This window comes from Loxodonta africana, chromosome 6 (assembly GCF_030014295.1).
Source record: "Loxodonta africana isolate mLoxAfr1 chromosome 6, mLoxAfr1.hap2, whole genome shotgun sequence".
Lineage (NCBI taxonomy): Eukaryota > Metazoa > Chordata > Mammalia > Proboscidea > Elephantidae > Loxodonta > Loxodonta africana.
Genome location: NC_087347.1, coordinates 87,675,514 through 87,691,279, shown reverse-complemented (window position 1 = coordinate 87,691,279; position 15,766 = coordinate 87,675,514). Strand labels below are relative to the sequence as shown.

The following is a 15,766-nucleotide window of genomic DNA, read 5'->3' as shown; positions in this document are numbered from 1 at the left end:
ACTTACAAAGTACAAGGGAGAACGGTAAATAAGACCCAAACTTAGAAAAGAAGTAAGTTCAAAAATATAAATTAATTTGAGTAGTATGAGCAAGTGGTAAACAAAGATATTTAGATACAGAAAGATGTGTCAGTCAGTCAAGAGGACAAAAAGTTTAGTAGAGGAAGGTCAAGTGGGGGCAGCCTGTGGATAGAAGGAAATCCTGCAGTGTAGATTATTTAGAAGAGTTATAATTTCAAATATTTTGCCTGTCAAATCATTTTGTCCTTAGTTTTAGTTCAGAAAATATGGTCTCTATTACACTTACTTGTACCACAATGCCTAGCAAAAAGTCTTCAAAAAGCAAAATCTCAATAATTATTTGTTGATAATGATAATTACTTGGAAACTGAAATCAGAGAGAATATATTTAAAAAACAACAATTAACCACTCCTAAGGAATAAAAACATACTTAGTGGTCTAGATTCTGGAAACTCTGTTTAGCATAGGAAATTGGTACCATACTCACCTCTGATGATATCATCAGTGCTGACTGGGGATAAAGCCACAATTTGGCAAAATCTGCACCATCTTTGCCAGATTTGGGGATTCTGCAGAGAAGTCACAACTACCAGGTCTGACTGCCATAGCTCAGGAAAATGATGCAGTCATTCCTCATAGTGCAGGATAAACTTGAGATGTTTAAGAGACCTATGTATTAAGCTCCAGAAAGAGAAATTATTAGTGGTTTGGACATGGAATGTAATAGCTAACAATTATGGAATGCTTACTATGTTTCAGGAACTGATGTACTACCTCATTTAGTCCTTTCAACTCTAGAACACCAAACCTGTTGCCATTGAGTCAATTCGGACTCACAGTCACCCTATAGGGCAGAGTAGAATCGTCCCATAGGGTTTACAAGGAGTGCCTGGTGGATTCGAACTGCTGACCTTTTGTTAGCAGCCAATCTCTTAACCACTGCACCACCAGGGCTCCTATGGTGTATAAAAAAAATAGGTATTGCTTATTATCCTAATTTTACAAGAAAACTAAGTTTAGCAATGTTAAGAAATTGCTGAAGATAATAAGGTATTAAAATAAAATAAAGGTATTAAAAGGATAGGGCTGGGATTTGAACCTATATAATCCAGTTCTTGAGGGTGTATATATCCATAACCACAAGTACACTCAGGCTGGAAAAAAAATTATTTTTCTAAAAAAGGACCATCTCTGTTCGTTTTATACTAGATGCATAATCTTCAACTCACACCCTAAAAAGTTATACTGGCATTTATGTATCAATTTTTTAAATAATAATAATCAAATTCTAAACCCTTAAAATTCACAATATTTTATAATTTACAATAGTGAAGGCTGGACAGTCTGTGTCTTCAAGACATGATAAAAATGGGACAATAAGTGATACTCCACTCTTTTCAGATGCAAAGATAATACATATAAGATTAATATTTCACTTATTGGAATTCTTTGGGTCCTCATTCTTCACTAATTAAAATTAAAGCAATTTAATAAAATACCACTTTTTAAAAATCAAACGCTTTTGGTTTCGATAACTGATCTTTAACTTTAGAGAACTTTTATGTTTATTATACATTATTTAAAATCCACATAATATAATCTAAATCTACGTAGGTTGTGGGTTTTTCTTTTAACCTAACCAAAAAAATACCAAACCCGTTGCCGTTGAGTGGATTCCGACTCATAGTGACCCTATAGGATAGAGCAGAACTTCCCCATAGGTTTTCAAGAAGCACCTGGTGGATCCGAACAGCCGACCTTTTGGTTCGCAGCCGTAGCTCTTAACTACACTACCAGGTTAGATTCCTCTAACCTACTCCCTTTTATTTACTAATACTTACATCTTAGGTCTTAGTTTACCACATTTACAGGTTTTTGAAGTTTTGTCTGTATTCACCAGCCTATTTCCCTCAATTTTCCTTCCTCTCAATTTGTGAGTTTTTATTGTAAAATCAGTAGTTATACTATCAAAGGTTAACGTCATGACTTTAAAATACATGATTTTAAAAGTACACCACCACCAACACTGAATTACCACAAGGAAAGAGACTACACACAAACTGCCTCCAACCCTTAGGGGAAGATTTGCAATCTGATCAAACCGGGCAGGCAGGGAGTCAAGGGGAGAGGAGGGAAGGTCGGGAAGGCAGAGCTTAATTCAATTCAATAAACACTCACTGCGCCACTTACAAAGCGAAAAAAAAAAAAAAAACAGAGCTAGATGGTATTTTGAGCTGTGGGGCCAGCAAGCTTGCCCGAGGGGACAGGAGCCTGTGGGCAGGGACCCAGGCGCCCGGGAGCGGCAGGACTGGTTCAAAGCCACTCACCAGGAGAGAATGGCCAAGTAGGGCCGGGCCTCCGGAGCCCCGCTCCCGGCTTCCGCACACTCGCCAGCGCAGCCGCCAGCCCGCGAGTCGACCAACCGCAGCCGCTTACCGGTGGCGCCTCGCTGCCTCCCCAGGGGCAGCCCTTCAACGGTTGCCGCAGTCAGAGCACCACCCCGCGGCGGGGCACGCTGAGCCGGCAGCAGCTCACGGATCACCGCAGCACCGCCACTCTCGCGAGAAGCCGGCGGAGTCCGCGAAGTGGGGGAGGAGGGAAAGGGAGGGGCACTTAACGGCGGCGGCTGGTTGTGCGGCGGATCCGGGAGAGGGGCGGGCGCCATTGTGCTTCGTTGTGGACTGCTCTGCTTCAGCCAGAGGCCTAGAACTCCGGAGGAGGAACACGGCAGTGTGATTGCTGCAAGCAGGACGCACCTTGTTCAGTGCCAGCCTGAGAGAAGGGGTAATCTGCGGAGCTCGGGGTTCTCCCTCACAGGGAAGTGATTAGAGTCCAGGCCGCGGCTGGGGGAGGGGAGGAGACGAAGTGCGGGCCTTGGGACGCGGAGGCAGCCTCCTAGCAAGATGGGAGAGAGGAACTTGATTGGGGACAGCCGGTACGATTCAGAGCAGGCCAGGCTCAGGCCTCCTCTCCCGGTGGCCTTTCATCCTACGGTGGAGTTTGTGACGAGTGGATGGGCAGATAGTGGGCCCTCTTTATGGACGAGTGGTAGCGAGGGAAAAGAGCTTAAACCCTACGTTAACTTGGGGTGGCCTCCTCTTGGTCCAGGCTAAGAAGGGTCCTCCGGAGCCCTGCGGGCCGGGAGTGTCGCGAGTGAAGTATTTAAGTGAGGCGGGGAGGACTGGGGCTCTGCCAACCCAACCTCGAATGAAGCGACTCCGTCGACGCTTAGATTCTGTGAAGATTTGCTCGTTGATGGCTCCAGTTCTTGAATATCATGATACTTTAGGAGTTATTTTTGTATCATAAGTTTTTCAAGTTGAAATAGGTAATGATAATGTGTAAAAGACGACCTGTTGGCGTTAAAAAGTAAAAATATCGAAGGCACGGGTATTAGAATACTCCCTCATTTTGATGAAACTGCGTAGTAAAGATGACCGTGTACAAACACAAAAAAATTACTATAATTTTTCCTACCTACAATTGTAAATGTTAGTATGTGGGGAAAATCCTATCTTGCTAATAAATTCTTCGGGACTGGTGTTTTTCGGCCCTTTTGGTAATTTTCACTTAGTTAAGAGTTAATATAACAAATGAAATTGAATTTAGTAAGGTTTTCTTAGATTTTGTGGGACTTTTTAAAGGTTTTTTTCATTAATTTAAATTTCCCCTTTGTATCTCGTGTTAAAACAGGACATATAGTGGACCTAGATTTTTTCGTGAGATGACGAAAATTTTGTGTCAGAAATGGGGTCAGCGTTTCATTTTTCAGCTCTACAGCTTTTTGAGAAACAGCAGTGGTGTAGGGGCAGTAGCACTTAAGAGTCAAAAGATGGGTTTGAGTCTTGATTTTGCCATTGTTATGTAATCTCTTGAGATTTCCTCAGGAAGGGAGCAGTTAATTCCTAGAGTTGAGGTGAGAATTAAATGAGATAGTATGTGAAGCAGTCTACACACTAAGGAACATAATACATGCAGAGTTTTTAATAAATGTACATCATTGCAGTTGATAGCTAAAGTCTGAGTTCTGGTGAAAATAGCTTTAAAATTTTACTCTACCCACGATGTCCCCTAGAGTCTTGACTGCTTCATGTTTCATACGGTAATATTTATGTAAGTACTATGTTACATATATGCTTCTTAGATAAGAACTTTACATCTTCTTTTTTACTCTATATGACAGATGTAGCATACATAGTTTTGATTTTTTTTTCAAAGTTACATGCAGGCTCAAGTGTCTGTCTTAAGTACAAGTTATTTCTTCTTTCTGCCACATTCCCAAGAGGGCTTATTTTCCCAGGTAAAGCATGAAGATGCCCCTGTATAGACATGTACGTATGTTCTACATGTAGGTTTCATGTTTACTTGGACATAAAGTCATCCGTGCCTCTCGTACAGCCAACCTATAATCGGTTCTAAATCCAACTCACACAACTCTCCATCTGATAGGTGTTCAGAACTGCCCACATTTTAATATGTTTTAGGAAAATAATAGTGTGAAATCCATCAAATAGTGTAAATATATATTTATCGATAGTTTGTCGTGTTCTGGAGCCTTGGTGGCGCCGTGATTAAGACCTTGGCTGCTAACCTAAAGATCAGCAGTTCGAGTCCACCAGGCACTCCTTTGGAAATCCTTTGGGGCAGTTCTCAGTCCTGTAGGGTGGCTATGAGTTGGAATCCATTCCACGGACAGCGGGTTTGGGTTTTTAGGTTTTTGTTGTGTTCTGACTACTGGATTAGGGCTTCACGTTGCAAGAAAGACAGTGTCTGCTCTCTACTACTCGCAGTTTAGCTCTCAGACTAAAGTATAAACAACTACTGTTAGTGTAAGTTTATAGTAATAACGTGGGAGCACAGAGGAAGGGTGCTTAATCCTGGGGGGGATAATTTCACAAGAGGTGTAAGTATTGCTTGAATTAAGATGTGAAGAATGACTCGAAGTTCAGTAGGGGAACTGAGCAAGGTCATGATATCTTGATTTGTTTTAGGAATTCAAGGTTAGAGCCTGACATGAAAGACTTTCTTTGTTGTATTAGAAGGTTCATGCTTTATGCTATGGGGCATGGAGAGCTAATGTGTCTGTAAGCCAAATAAAAATGATTTTTAGATTATTTTTCTTGATCCATCCTTTTGTTACCTCAGATAATTAAATTTCAGTAATAAAGAACAATGAGAAATGTGCAAATGAAATCCACAGGTTTTCATCAAACCTCATTTTTATCGAACAAATTAAACTTAAGAACTAATGAACCTTTTAACTGTTCAATAACTGAATCAACAACTGATCGTATTAGAATTACTACAATTTAAAATACGATTTTGAGTCTCTACTAAGATCTACTTGTATTTACTAAGGCAGAATTTTATTACAATGAAATAATTTATTTTCTCACAAACCATTGTTTTACAAAAATTCTGTGCTTAATACAGTTGCTGATCACTTTATGGAGGGAATAAAATTACTTCATAATTTCAGAGTTGGCTACAATTTAATTTTTACTTATCTTAATTTTTAACTTTTCTACCCTGACCTGGTCTCATGTGGTTAAAGCTGGTTTTTCTTGCTCTCAAGTATGTTTTTCTCTGTGGCTCTACCGGTTAGACTAGATAAGTTGAACACCTGGTTTTAAAATCATCTACTGCTCCACACCCATTTTTGTCAACAGCTTTAAAAGAGAGCAAGTTTTGAACCTTAAAAGCTAGTTATTCTCTTGCCATTGTGATCATTTCACCTTAGTGTAATGTGTTTCTCATCCTCCAGAACAGGGCTTCAACCAGGTTCTTTCCAGTTGGACTCCATGCTCAGAATATGCATTTCCTCCCCAGATAATACTAAATCAGAATCTACATTTTAACAAAATTTCACCTGGGGATCTAATTAAAATGTAGGTTCTGATTTAGTATATCTGGGGTGGAAAAGCAAACTCTCAGCAGAGGGTTCAGATCAGAAAGAACCTGTTTGAAGCCCTGAAAAAGAATCCCAAAATGGTTTCCACTTACTTAATGAAGATTTAAACTTGACACTTACAGATTGAATTCATTGCAAGGAGAATAGGGTATCATATCTTAAAGTGCTCTAGTGTACACTTAGTATTACAGCCATTTTCTCATGGCTTTTTTCTAGTTTCCTGTTTTTCAAGACTTGGGTATGTCTTCGTCATATCTATTTAAATGTCAGCCAAAAATTAAGCATTTAAAAAATTATAACCAAAAAATTATGTTTTCAATGTCCTTTTCTCATTTTACCGACTTAGCTTCCATGTCTCCATGTTGACTAAGATCAGTGAGACACCAAGATCTCCCATTAATGTAAAAAGAATCTTTTTCCCCTCAGAAGCATATTTTTTAAACAAAAAGATATTCAAAGTAGAGGTAAATACTGAAATTGTCTTAAAGATTCTGTTTTTTATGAGGTAACAGTGTCTTATTCCTGAAGACTCTGACTTGTTGAAATCCATTGGTAGTTTGTGTGGTAACTTTGGCCTTCCTGCCATGTATTTATCTTGTAGTAATGTGCTTTTGTAATTCAGTAATTGCAACCACCCTTAAATGATATTTAATTTAAGGATTCCTAATTAGAAACAGTAATGGAATAATGTTTTTCATATAGAGACTAGAGGTGTGTGATAATTGTGGGTGTGTAAAAGTTAAGATGTGAGGACATCGACGGTTCAGTGTAGAATTCTCATCTTCCATACAGAAGACCCAGATTTGATTTCTAGCCAGTGTACCTCCTGCTCAGCCCCCACCCATCTGTCAGTGGTGGTTTGTGTGTTGCTGTGATGCCAAACAAGGAGTCCCTGGGTGGCGCAGACGGTTAAGTGCTTGACTACTAGCCAAAAGATTGAAGGTTTGAACATACCCAGAGGTACCTTGAAGACAGACCTGGTGATCTGCTTCTGCAAGATCACACAGCCTTGAAAACCCTATTGAGCAGTTCTCTGCACACATGGAGGTCACCGTGGGTTGCAATCCATTTGACAGCAGCTAACATCCATGATGCTGATCCAGCTTCAACAGAGCTTCCAGACTAAGACAGACTAGGAAGAAAGACATGGTGATCTGCTTCTGAAACTCAGTAAACAAAAGCCCTATAGATGACAGTGGCCTGATCCGCATTTGGCCGAAACTCAGTAAACAAAAGTTCTATGGATGACAGTGGCCTGATCCGCAGTTCGTCACAGGGTTAGCATAGGACTGGGCACGTACGGTTTCTGTTGTGCATCAGATTGCCATTAGTCAGGGTTGACTTAATGGCAGCTAACGATAAAAGTTAGGGTAAGTTGTGAAGCTTGAGTCTATTGCTGTGTAACAAACCACCTCAAAATTTAGGGAATAAAACAACCGTTTACTGTTTTTCGTAGCTCTTTGTGCCTACTGGTCAGTTCTACTGGTGTTGCCTGGCTTCACTTATTTACCATCTTTCAGCTGGAGGAGCACCAGGATGAGAGATCAGAATGACCTTACATGTCTGGCAGTTGGTATAGGTTACATCTGGGCCTTGGTCCACGTGGTTCCTCATGACATGGAGGTCTCAGGCAGCATTCGAAGAGAGTGAACGTGGAAGTTGTACAACTTTATACAGCCTTGGAAATCATATAGTGTAACATACTGCATTCTCTTAGTCAAAGGAACTCTCACAAAGTACATCCCACATTCAAGGAATGGGGAAATAAAAATTCCAGCTCTACATGGGCACGCTAACAGGGATGTAGTGATATCTTGTTTTAATTTGCAGATCTCTAGTGACATATGCAGGAGCCATGGTGGCACAGTGGTTAAGCATTCAGCTGCTAACTGGAAGGTCAGAGGTTCAAACCCCCCAGCAGCTTATTGGGAGAAAGATGTGGCAATGTGTCTCCATAAAGATTACAGCCTCGGAATCATATACGGTCGCTATGAGTCAGAATAGACTTGAGGGCAACAGGTTTGGTTTTTACTGGTTAATGACGTTAAACATCTTTCATATGCTTATTTGTCATCTATGTATCTTTGTTAAATGAATAAGAAAGACCAAAAGAGAATTGACACCTTTGAATTATGGTGTTGGCAAAGAATATTGAATATACCATGGACTGCCACGAGAATGAACACATCTGTCCTAGAAGTACATCCAGAATGTTCCTTAGAAGCAGGAATGGCAAGACTTCATCTCACATACTTCGGACATGTTATCAGGAGAGACCAGTCCCTGGAGAAGGACATCATGCTTCGTAAAGTAGAGGGTTAGCAAAAAAGAAGATGACCCTTAACGAGATGGATTGACACAGTGGCCGCAACAGTGGGCTCAAACAGGAAAGACTGTGAGGATGATGCAGTATTGGGCAGCGTTTTATTCTGTTGTATGCAGAGTGGCTGGAGTCAGAACCTATTCAGTGGCACCTAACAACAACGTCTTTGTTGGTGAGGTGCCTGGTCAGATTTTTCCCCATATTCTAATTGGGTTGTTTGCTTTCTTATTGTTAAGTTGTTTGCATATTTTGGGTGCAGGTTCTTTCTCAGTTATGTTTTGCAGAGATGTTCTCCCAGCCTGTGGCTTGTCTTTTCTTTCTCTTAACAGTGTGTTTCCCAGATCAGAAATTTTTTATTTTAATGAAGTCCAATTTACCGATTTTTTTCTCCCTTTGATTGTGTTTTTAGTGTTGTCTCTAAAAAGTCATTGCCAAACCCAGGGTCAGCTAAATTTTCTATGTCTTAAAATTTTTGATTGAATGCCAAGTTTTGTAAATAAAGCAGTAGAGACTGAGATAAATACTATGTGTCTGAATATGGGCACACTCTAATTTTGTGAGGCTGTTAGTATGGTGGATTGAGTTAGGTTAGTCTGTAGTTGAGCTGGATTTGAGTTTTACTCCCATAGTAGACTCCTATAGGGTTGCTATGAGTCAGAACTGACTCTACGACAGTGCATTATTAAAATTACCTAGACTGGTATAAGGCCTGTAGTGCTGGAGGATTTCTTTCAATTCTTGTAGCACTTTCAGCTGTACTTTTGCACTGCAGAGGAGATTCTCTTTCTGGCTCCTGCCCCTCCCTCGACAAACTCATGGCTGGAGGGTAGGGGTTACTAGTTCTGCTGAGCCCTCTCCAGTTTTAGACCGGCTCTGTGTGCCTGATTCTCAGAGGTGAGGTTTTCCCAACATTTGTGCCCTTTTCCTTACCCACTTTGTTACAGGGTCTAGAGTACAGGTGGATTTCATATCCCTTCCGCACTAGTCGCAGATTTCTGCTTTCTATCTGTGCAAAGTTCATGCTGAGAGTTGGTTTCCTGCCCCTCTCCCAGCAGCAGCTGACCACCATCTTACACTCCTGCAGGATCTTGAGCATGGTTGGGTTTCTCCAGGTGCTCTTGTTTGTCTTTCAAACTTAAAGTGGCCCTTCATGGTTGTGTTACAGAGAGGGAGACTCTTTCAGGCCTCCTGACTGCCCTTGTGAGCACTCAGTGAAGGCCTGTGGAAATAGAACTCCCCTTGTGTCTGGAACTCCCAGGGCTTCTAAACTGTCACAATAGCCAGTGTTTGACCTTTAGGAACTTAAGAATTTGATAAATTTTGGCCCTTATCAGTTTTTATAGTGGCCGTTTCTGTCCCATTTGGGGGGATCACTTTTGTCCTATCTCTCCTTGTGTAAGGACTTTGTCATCCTTTGGAATCCAGTTCATCTGGTTGTCTTGCATTCTTTGCTCTTTGGTAGGCTAAAAAAAATTGGCTTTATTAGTTATTATAGAGAGTTATTTTTTTTACCATATTTGCTTTGTATCTACATAGCTTTAAGGAGCCTTGGTGGTACAGTGGTTAAGTGCTAGGCTGCTAACTGCAAGGTTGGCGATTCAAACCCAGCAGCAGCTCTGAGAGAAAAGACCTGGCAATCTGCCCCTGTAAAGACTACAGCCTAGGAAACCCTGTGGTGCATTTCTCCTCTGTCCTAATGGGTCACTCTGAGTCAAAGTCAATTTGACAGCACACAACAACAACAACATGTGTCTTTATATATACATATTTTCTGAAATACTTATTGTCTTAGTTATCTAGTGCCGCTGTAACAAATACCACAAGTGAATGGCTTTAACAAATTTATTCTCACAGTCTAGTAGGCTAGAAGTCCAAAATCAGGGTGCCAGCACAGGGGAAGGCTTTCTCTTTCTGTAGGCTCTTGAGGAAGGTCCTCGTCATCAATCTTCCCCTCGTCTAGGAGCTTCGCAGCACAGGGACTCTGAGTCCAAAGGCTGTGCTTTACTCCTGGCACAACATTTTTGGTGATACGAAGTCCCCAATGTCTCTGCTTGTGTTTGCTCCGCTTTTCTCTTTTGTATCTCAGAAGAGATTGATTAAAGACACAACCTGATCTTGTAGATTGAGTCCTGCCTCATTAACATAACTGCTGCTAATTCCATATCATTAACATCATAGAGGTAGGATTTACAACCCATAGGAAAATCACATCTAATGACAAAATGGTGGACAGTCACACAATATTGGGAATCATGGACTAGCCAAGGGGACACATTTTTGAGGGGGACACAATTCAAACCATACCAAGTATTATTTCAGAACTGTTTAAAATAAGTTGCAGGCATCATGACACTAAAGTATCAGCGTATCTCGTCTAAGTTTATGGACAATCATATATAACCTCAAAACTGTTATCCTGAAGAAAATTAACAATTCTTTGAATATTTTCTAAAACCCACTCCATATTCAGATTTTCTGTTAATTATCTTTTTGAATTACAATCCAAAATTAATACATTGCATTTGGTTTTGTGTTTTTAGTCTCAAACTAGATCAGTCCTCCCACAGTTTTGATTTCATAATATTGACCTTTTGAAGAGTTCAGGCCTATTGTGTTACAGAATATGCTGTATTTGGGATATATCTTAAGTTTGTGGTATCATTTATATATTATGGTTATTATATATTTTAGTATTAAAATTTCTCTTTAGCCTTTTTTCCAGGTTTTTTTTTTTTTTTTTTTGACAGTTTTTTGTTTCTCGCATTTATTGTCAAGCTTCTCTGTATTTAAACACTGGGAGCGTAAGAAAACACAAAACCTGTTGCCATCAATTCCAACTCTTAGTGACCCTGTATGACAGTAGACCTGGCCCATAGGTTGCTAAGGATGTGATCTCTCTGGGAGCGGACTGCCACATCTTTCTCTCATGGAGCGGCTAGTAGGTTCAAGCTGCCAACCTTTTGGTTAACAGCCAAACGCTTAACTGCTGCACCACTGTAAGCATAGTTGTTTTTTAATCTGCCTGAAATACTTGATTTGACATTTTTGCTGGTCTTTTTTTTTCTCTTGTCTGTTGTGTCTCAATGACCTTGTTTATGATGCCTTATTTCATTGTACACTTGATTATCCCCTGCTCATTATATGTGAGAAATTATTTGTAGACATAATTTAAGGCCTAGCATGAAGATATATTCTTCAGGAAGATTTGTTTGCTTCTGCCTGGTGGATTATTATGCTGGAATTACCTTAAACGAAAATCAGGTTTGAGCTTTCAGTTACCATCCAGGAAATAGCATCCTGGGCTGCAGATCTGTGCAAGAGCTAGTTTACTTGTGGCTTAACTCTTACCTGAGGTCGTAGCCATTTGGAGTCCAGCTTATTGTGGGAAAGTGACCTATTAAATTCCTCACCTTTTGCATCTCCTAAGCTTTGGTTTCCTACCATGGGACTGGCAAAATTTACGTTTGAATTTGTTAGAAATCTACAAATGTCCTCAGGGCAGAAGCAGCTTTTGTAGTCTCGGATCTCTCTAGCTTCCCATTTTCCCTTATTGGTCTAGTAATCCTTATTATCCTGTCAGGCCTCAAAGCTTTTAAGACAAGACTGTTTACATATTACCTTCTTTTATCATTTTGAGGGAAGGATTCATTTGAATGATCTGTTGTTATCAAGAACTAGAGACTCTCTTCATGGTGTTTTATATACCTCTGCTGTTTAACTTGTATCAGAGTTGGCTAGTTATTTATTTCCCCCCACTTCTCCCACCCCAGAAATATGAGTTCCGGAGCTAGGTCTTGTTACTATATTCCTAGAGTACTATGCCTGGTATGTTGTAGGTGTTCAGTAACAACTTATTTTTAAAAAGTTGAACTGGTGCTAGGTTTTTTTTTAAGGTGGTAATTGGAAATTAATTGGAAAAAATAGATTAGAGTCATGGATGCTGGGCCAAAAAATTTGAACTTCCTCCTTAAAGTAATGGGAAACAGTTGAAAGTTTGGGAAAATACAAATGAAAGTATTTGGGCTAATGATGAGTTCCCCTTTAGACAAGTCCTAGCTTGGTAGTAGAGACAAACTTTGTTGATTTACCTAGAGTAGGCCTGATGTCTGAGTAAAATCTAGCTGGAAATCATTGTAAGATTAAATTTAAATTTTGTTTTGTAGTATGAGTTGTGAGATGTATTTTCAGTTGTGTTTAACATGTGACAAATTTTGGTAACTCGCAGCTTAAATCAAGCACAAAATTAATTTTAGCATTCTGCGTTACAACAAAATTCCTTTAAGCTTTTTACCTAGACTTCTTAAGGTATAAGACAAGATTATTTCCACAGAATAGATATAAATTGTGCTGTTTATGGGAAGCAAAAACTTTTTTTTTTTGTCCGAAGATCCTTCATAGAGATCAACAGAACACCGAAAACAGGAACTTTCTTTAAAGAGCTCTTCAGAGAGTTTCCTAGGAATCCTTATAGAGTGAAATTACCTAACCAAAAAAGGTAACTATAGTTTTGAGAAGTTTATAATCCATACGTTTGTGAGATAGACGTAACTACATAAATTCTGGAGTTGGTATGAATACCCACTTTCCACTTCTGTTATTTTATGTTAGCCACTGTTAATAAATACCTTAAGATTTGGACACACTTAAAAGAGATAAAATAAGGCTGGTTAGGTAAAGTCTTGAGTTAAATATCAACTTTAGAGAGTCTTCATCCAAAGGACTGCATTTCAAAAGTTGTAAAGTTTAATAAAGTGAAAATCTCAAATATTGGTCTTAAAATTTTTCTGGCTCACCATTTTCTTTCTGCATTCGAAACAAGTTTTGGTAAAACAAAGTGTCACCTCTTGGGCTGTCAGTGCCTCCACTACGTCCTAACAGTTGTTGATTATGCAACGTGAGCACAGAATTCCAGTGGACCTTGGAAGCATAGTTCAGCAGGGCTCAAAACAGGTAGAATTTAAGCACAAGTTAACCTTGTGAGGCAAGCTGCATAGCAACCACGAATGCTATGTACAAATCAAGTGGAAGGTATGGTGGGCATGCTTGTATCTTCTCTGCTCAAGCTCATGCTCCACCACCCTATACCTCGCTTAGAAAACACAACTTCAAAGGTAAAATTATAAAGAATTTTCAAGATTCAGCAGCAGGGCTTTTAAATGAGTGCAGGGCCCTGTATGATTGCACAGGCTGTACATACATGAAGTTGACACTGGTAATAAATTATTATCATCAAACATGCAAAGAGATCCCGACTTTCCACTTTGGAATCTAAATGTAAAAAACACTATCTAGTGACAGAAGGAAACTAGATAGATTGCTGTCAAGTCAGCTCTGACTCATGGCAACCTTAGGTTACAATAGAACGAAACTTACCCAGTCCCGCAGCTATCGTGCCAGTCTGTCTCACCGAGGGTCTCCTTGCCCTTACTGGCTCTCTACTTCACCAAACATGAAGAAAACTAGGAGACCATTGAAGAAAGATTATACATATAAACTGCTTTTTGTACTGTACACTTTGTTTTGGTTTAAAACATTAAGCTTTGAATACCTTTTTCCTACTAGTCTGTATAGTTATAATGAAACCCCTTATCAAACCCGTTGCCGTTGAGTTGATTCCGATTCACAGCAACCCTGTAGGACAGAGTAGAACTGCCCCCGTAGAGTTTCCAAGGAGCGCCTGGTGGATTTCAACTGCTGACTTTTTGGTTAGCAGATGTAGCTCTTAATGATTCTGTAGCTCTTAACCACTACGCCACCATGGCTTCCATAGTTATAATAGGACTTAACAGTTATTTAAATTATGTGGTTATTTGTGTAGTGTATTTGTCATCTACCAGACAACAACTTCATTGAGGGCAGGTGCTCTCAATTAGTTGTGTTCAGTGTTGTACCCCACCTCACCTCTTTGTTCAGCATAGTGCCTAGCACTTAGTAAGCATTCAGGAAACTATATTAAATGAATGAGCTTGAAAAGATCATAGAACTTTCTAAGTGGTCTGGTAGAAGTTTTTCAAGGACTGCACATTTGATTTTTCATTATTTCTTTATGCTTTTGACCTACAGCTTATGCAACCAAATTAGGATATTTTTGTGTATCCACCTACATTGTCAAAATTCAATCAATTTATGTAGTGGGGTTGCCAAAAATAGTTTCATGTGGTATAAATTTTATCTCTCATAGGACTCTGCCTCTTTGTCTCATCTCAAGAGGTTTGCTTCGAGCAGATTTCTGACTAGGTTAGCTTCTCTTATCCTGCAAGTAAGTCTGCAAGTAAGAATTAACTTACCAATAAATGGTCAAAGTAAACTATGAGAAATATGATTAAGGATTGTTACCGTTGTGAAAGAACCAACTGTAGACCTGTATCTTTCAGAAAGCATTTCGTCTCCCTGCTTAAAATCCTCAAATCACAAATATAGTCCCTTGTTTAGTATTTCTGTAGTTTTCTCGATACAGTAACAAACCTAGTTGTTGAATAATTTATGGGCTTTTCCATGTTTTCTACTATTCTTTCTCTAAATGTATGTTATTCTTTAAATTTGCAATTTAAAATTCACCTCTATTTTTTTAATGAAAAAAATTTTTTATACCAAATATTTACATAGTTTATGAAAACCTGATGGTACAAAAGGTTTATGAGTAAGATTTCTAAGTCAGATGACTATATGCATTATCATCCAAACCAGGACACTTTTGAGAGACAACACAGGTACTATTAATAATTGTCACAGTATAATGAACCTAAACTAGGACTTTTGGGGGGCATAAACTGGGACTGTTCTGGGAACATGGGAAATATGGTTATCCTACTTATGAGTAAAGTTTCTGGGCAGTGCAAACTGCTAAAGTGCTCAGCTACTAACTGAAAGGTTGAGAGTTTGGATCTACATTCAAAAGACCACAGCTTTTGAAAACACTATGGAGCATAGCTCTACTTACAAACACATGGAGTTGCCATGAGTCAGAATTGATTCAGAGGCAACTGGTTTGGTTTTTTAACTTATAAAGAAAACAGCAAACTCTTGCCCCACCCTTCACCACAATCCCACTCTCCAAAGGAAGCTACCCTCAACTCTTCAGCTGTGTCTTCTAGGATTTAACCTTCATGTTTCTAAATGATGTGTTTATACTCTTGTTTCATGATTTTTAATATATTTCTGTTGTCTTTCCCTTATTGCTATCATATTTACTTCCATCCAGTTCCATCCCACGCCATATTTGTAGCAAAATTGATCCACCTTGCAGTCTGTGTTGACATTATTTAGCTCGTAAATATTAGAGTTCACCCAATCAAAATTTTGCCTACTTTCTTGAATGACTATTGTCCCTGAGTTTAAAAAAAAAAAATTAATTTTTACAATTGTTTTGTGGCCTGTACACTCAGCTTTTTGTTCCCAATTATAATTTCTGTCAGGTGCCAATGAAATGTTTCCATGTAACCGTTTCTCTCTCTATCTCCTTAGAACTTTTCCTTTCATTAATTGTGGTCTTGTGGTCTTACTGTATTTT

At 39.3% G+C, this 15,766-nt stretch overlaps 2 protein-coding genes across 12 annotated transcripts in view; one reads left to right on the top strand and one right to left on the bottom strand.

Moving 5' to 3' along the window:
- The window catches only part of BAZ2B (bromodomain adjacent to zinc finger domain 2B), a 463,153-nt gene extending 460,724 nt beyond the window's left edge, over positions 1-2,429 (bottom strand). For 3 of the 4 annotated variants that reach the window (XM_064287090.1, XM_023542904.2, XM_064287092.1), the window contains exons 1-2: positions 2,350-2,429; positions 510-691 (exon numbers count right to left, since the gene is read on the bottom strand). The gene's annotated coding sequence lies outside the window, so the exon portion shown is untranslated. Of the gene's footprint in view, positions 1-509; positions 2,202-2,349 lie in introns of those variants that run through there. The other variant, XM_064287091.1, reaches the window with a different exon arrangement.
- Positions 2,430-2,632: 203 nt separating this feature from the next.
- The window catches only part of MARCHF7 (membrane associated ring-CH-type finger 7), a 69,347-nt gene continuing 56,213 nt past the window's right edge, over positions 2,633-15,766 (top strand). For 6 of the 8 annotated variants that reach the window (XR_010322305.1, XR_010322304.1, XM_064287103.1 and 3 more), the window contains exon 1: positions 2,633-2,806. The gene's annotated coding sequence lies outside the window, so the exon portion shown is untranslated. Of the gene's footprint in view, positions 2,807-12,643; positions 12,752-12,773; positions 14,516-15,766 lie in introns of those variants that run through there. The other 2 variants (XM_064287099.1, XM_064287100.1) reach the window with 2 other exon arrangements.